This window comes from Solanum dulcamara, chromosome 7 (genome assembly GCF_947179165.1).
Source record: "Solanum dulcamara chromosome 7, daSolDulc1.2, whole genome shotgun sequence".
NCBI lineage: Eukaryota > Viridiplantae > Streptophyta > Magnoliopsida > Solanales > Solanaceae > Solanum > Solanum dulcamara.
The window spans coordinates 45,394,516-45,400,118 of record NC_077243.1 but is presented as its reverse complement, the minus strand read 5'-3'; the positions used below and the strand labels follow the sequence as shown (position 1 = coordinate 45,400,118).

Genomic DNA, 5,603 nt, shown 5'->3' with positions numbered 1-5,603 from the left:
AAGGTACGAAATTACGGGATATAACATCCTTCCCCCCTTTAGAACATTCGTCCTCGAATGTTAACTCATCTTATAGGATTTTACGAGGACTTTAGACATTCTCTGTGCGGTTGTCACCCATAAACCTTTTATTCATCGAGTCAACTAATCTAGAAGTTTAGATTTCCTGTAGACATGGGGAATACATACGGATATCTCTTCTCTATCTTTAAGTGCCCATTGTGATTATCTTGTTGTATTCATCCCCTTTGTATGCACCTATTCTTTGATGTCATACTATTCAAAGTCCTTACTAATAATTCTCCGCACTGTCTCCGATATCATGGATTTTATCCATTCATTGCTGGCTTTTAGATCTTATTAACTCATGACAGTATAGGATCTCACTTGAAGCCACTTCCCCCCTTTAGGGTGTACCCATGTCACTATCTGTTTGTGTTCTACCGTACGCCTTTATTTCCAATTTTCCAATACATATGATTCTTTTCCAACACATTTGATATACTACACCATATCTATGACTTTATTTATATCATCTATACCTTTGGTTGCCCATGTACGATAGCTTAACATAATCGTGAGGTGCTAATCCAGTCTAATTGTTGGTACTCAAGTCACGTCGCAATTTATTCGAAGCCACTTTCCATTCATTTTGATCAATAACTAGCTAGTGCTTATAGCCGTTTCCAATTCTCAATTAGGCAGTATTTACATTCCGACATTTAGTATCCCAAGCTTTGTCATAGCCCTAGCCTTATCCCAGTGGGTACCGCTTGTCCCTTTAATAGATTCGCAGTGCATTAGTTGTTTTGCAAAGCTACATCCCCTATCTCAAAGGGTCTTATCATCTTTCACGGTGGAGGCACATATCCACAATACTTCTTTATACCAACAATGTCATGCACGGCCAACGTATACATACATCAATATCATCTCAAATCACAGCCGCACAGGGCTTCCCAAAGGGTCACCCATCCTAGTACTACTTGTCACGACCCAGCCCCATAGGCCGTGACTGCAGTCCAGCCTGGACCCCTGTATTCATATAAATCAGGTGTAGTCAAAACCGGTTTGCAAATAATATAATCATGTACAGGAGAATCCCAATGGGTCATAGCATTTTATGTACTTGTAGCCTCTTTCATTTGTGTCAAAACACGAAAGGGCACAAAAGCCGACACGGCTTCCATAACATATACCTGTAATACATCATGCAGACCCAGCTAAACAAAACTTACACATATAACCCACATATATGTCTACAGAGCTCTAAGAGTAGTGAAGATATAATATGGCGGGACAAGGCCCCCACCATACTTTTGAATAAATAAATATATACATCAGAGGTTTGCTACCAAAACTCAGCTCCGAATCAATGGAGCTTCTTTTAACTTGCTGGGTGGAATCCTGAGCTAGTGGACTCCCAAAACCTGTGTCTGCACCTGCGGGCATGAAACGCAGCCCCCCGAAAAAAGGGGGGTCAGTACGATACATGTACTGAGTATATAAAGCATACAATATCATAATTCAGACAACACTGAAATTGGGATGCAGGATACAAGTATAACAGTTAATAAAGCACTATACCTGCGTCTTAATAAATAGAGTCATGTCTACCCTCATCAACCCTATACCCGGCTCGCTAGGGGCTCGATAGTACAAAAACATCATCTATCATGATAGGCATATGTATGCTGTTAGCGCTGTGGAACGTACAGTCCGATCCATGTATAACGCAAGTACCTGCCGAGGAACGATGGCCCGATCCATATATCATGTTATAATAATGATAATGTTGAGGTACGACGGCCCGATCCGTATATCATGATGATGCCGAGGAACGAGGGCCCGATCCGTGTCTCATATAACAGTGCCGAGGTAAGACAGCCCGATCCGTATAATGCATAATAGTGTCGAGGTACGACGGCCCGATCCATATACATGCATATCATATAACAACGCTGAGGAACGACGGCCCGATCCATATATAATGTAATATGCATATACATACATGTAGGACTCATCAGCATATCAAATATCCCTCAACCATTATCATAAAGTATGCCCAATAACCCCCAGGTTTAGGAGCTTACACATCCAATCACTATTCAGCCTATAGAAGGCTCGAGGGTCGTAGTTTAACTACTTTAAGGCCTTTAACATTTAGGAGTGAGTACAAGTCCTGAGTCACATCCAGAGCCTGTAAATGGAACTATCTCTAACTCATATCGTACATCGTTTCACTTACATTAAGCCATTTCAAGGAAGAGGGAGTTCTAACATCAAGAAGTGAATAAGATTAATGAATCATACTCGGGATTCTACGAATGGGACTATCTCCACATTACATATACCAACAACTTATGGCTAAGACATGCCAAAAGAAAAGAAGATAAGCTTTACATACTTATACTAAAAACATGCCAAAAGAAAGCTTCGCATACCTCTGGTCGACTGCTTTTAGCCCGGCATGTCTCGTTGTCCTCTGAACCTATTTAAGACGAAGGTAATCCTAATATTAGTAACCTTCAACTTTCCAGCTTCCAAATCCACAACCAAGCACCCAGAGTAACCAACTCCTTATTCTCCTTTCTCAACTAGTCTCGACTAGTTTATTAACTAGTTAAGAAGTTAACGGAATTCGGGCAGCATCTCCTCTATAACTTGCCCTATCCGAATTCCTAATTCTATCCCTAATCACTACAGCCAACCAACAACAATAACCTGCAACTCATATACACATAAAACATGGCAACATTATACAACATAGGCTCCAAACAACTTTCTTAACATTACGATATTAAAATAGGGTCTTTAGCCTTTATTTCGTAAAACCTTTAATCATGCAGAGAGGAGGGTCGTGTGGATGAAAACAACAGCTCCCCCACCTTATTTAGAACATATTTATACCCTGAAACACGCACCACACAACCAGCAGAAATCTCCACACACATAACGCCTCATTTCGATTACAATTCCACTATGACAACTTCAATTTTACATTCTCTTTAACGTCAAACATTTCTATCATATTTTTACATTTCCAGCAACTTAAACGACATATAATACCCTTCTTAAAAACACCATAAACTCCAAATTAAAAGGAGAAACCTTACCTTACCCGAAATTGGCCAAAACTCGCCAAAGTTGTCAAAATGTGAATTCTGCGCAGCTTACTGTCTCGTATTGTCTCTTAGTTTCGAAGGGGTAATTTATGGAAACAGGATTTGTGGACTCAAGTAAAGTTGTATACATGTGTCTCAAGGTCGCATACCATTTCGAATCATCCCTACAGCAATTTTGTACAAAGAGATATGCCCAAAATACCAACAGCAGTCTGTGTAGGATTTCCAAAACGAAATCTGGGCAGCACCTACCCCATACTTCATCACCCTTTTTCGAGCTACTAAAAGAACAACTGGGTTGTAGAGGCTAACCAAAAGTTATATCCCTATGAAATATCTTTCCAAAACATCTTGAATCACTTGAAACGGAGCTATACATAAGGAGTTATGATAGTATTAGTAACAGCAGTCCTCTTTAAAAACGGGTTCTTCAATCCGTGGCTGCCTAGCTTTCTCTCTTTCTCTCACGTTTCCTCTCAACTTCCTTGGCTGATTTTTGGATAATGAACAAGTTAAGAGTCACATAATACATATATATACACCTTTTTAGAAGGTGCCACGTGGCAGCCCCCTAGGGTGACACGTGGCAGCCTCCTAGGGTGCCACCTCAACTTATTCGGCCAGTCACATGCTGCCATGTGGCAATGTGGGTCCCACCTAGGTATGTCACCAACTTTCTTGTCACCTGCCTGCTTGTCACCTGCTTGCTTTTCTTTCATAAGTTCGGAAACTAGTTTTTGCTCCCTTTCGTAGGTTTGTCATCTCACTTTATTTTAAGAGCCTATGTAATCCGTGCTATGTAGGCTTGGTATGTCCTCCAGTAGCTCCAGTATATAAGACTTTTTCATTTATAACTTACGTAGTTAAATCGAGTCCTATGACTCGTTACTTGGGCTCCAATTCCTTCCAGATTCTTATGACTCCATCTCCAACCTTCTCTACTATGAGGTTTCACATTCTCCCTCCCTTAGAGTCATTTGATAGTGTCGTAGTGTATCCACGCATGATAACTTTTAAGAAACTTAGTAGCCTTCCCAGGAACTTAAAAAGCTTAAGAAGCGTTCTAAGGTACCAAAGTATGGGGTGTAACATCCTTCCCCCCTTTAGAACATTCGTCCCCGAATGTTAACCACAATAGTAGTAGTCAGTAACTTTGTTACTAACATCTTACCTACTGTCGAGTATAGCCTAGCTATTCCTTACAGTATGTTTCAGTTCTTATAGTAATTCCCTTATTGTATCGACCCACTTTGTATGCACCCATTCTATGATGTCATACTTATTTAAGGACCTTATCAATAATTCTCAACACTATCGCAGGTATCATCTTGGCTTCTATCCGCCCATTGTTGGCTTTTAAATTTTGTCAGCTTGTTCCAGCATGGGATCTCACTTGAAATTTAAGTATTCACATTAATATGTTTTATTGTTGATTGGTTTCATTCCACGCTGGTATCTTCCATATCCACTTCCCCCCTTTTGGGGTGTATCCATGTCACTATCTGTTTGGATTTTACTTTACACCCTTATTTCCAATTTTCTAATACATATGATTCTTTTCCAACACATTTGGTACACTGCACCATATCTATGCCTTCCTTTATATTGTCCATACCTTTGGTTGCCCAGGTACGACAGCTTAACACAATCATGAGGTGTTAATCCAGTGTAATTGTTGGTACTCGAGTCACGTAGCAATTTATTCGAAGCCACTTTCCATTTATTTTGGTCAATAATTAGCTAGGGCTTATAGTCGTTTCCAATTCTCAAATAGGCAGTACTTATATTCCAACGCTCGATATCCCAAGCTTTGTCATAGCCCTAGCCTTATCCCAGTGGGTACCACTTGTTCTTTTAATGAATTCGCAATGCACTAGTTGTTTTGCAAAGCTACATCCCCTATCTCAAAGGGTGTTATCATCTTTCACGGTGGAGTCACGTATCCACAATGCTTCTTTATATCAACAATGCCATGTAAGGCCAACACATATATACATGCATATTATCTCATATCACAGCCATACAGGGCTTCCCAGGGGATCACCCATCCCAATATTACTCTTGCCCAAGCACGCTTAACTTCGGAGTTCTGATGGAATCCGGTGCGCTAGTGCTAGTATGATCGCATCCTGCCCCGTGGGGCACGTAACTACCAAAGAGGACGATGACCCAGCAGCTGATTCGGTAGGCCATGCTGCACCGCCCAAGTTACCCTTATATTCTCATTACATGGACCACATCCTATCCTTAGCCACTTTCTCACTAGGCTCTACTTTTTTTCATAACGATCCTCGTTATATTCACATCATTATTGTGGGAACGACCTTTCAAGACATTCTACAGCCCTGTATCTCATTCTCTTTTTATTTCAGGAAAATTTGGATAGAGTTTCCTCTGTATTTCTTACTATTTCAACACCTGCACGTAAAAAAATACCAACAGTGCCTCACAGGGCCAACATGCATAAGGATACATATA

The 5,603-nt window shown here is 40.6% G+C and overlaps 1 pseudogene; it reads right to left on the bottom strand.

Moving 5' to 3' along the window:
- Positions 1–5,137: 5,137 nt before the first annotated feature.
- Positions 5,138–5,255, bottom strand: LOC129897910 (5S ribosomal RNA; annotated as a pseudogene).
- Between the last annotated feature and the right edge of the window lie 348 nt (positions 5,256–5,603).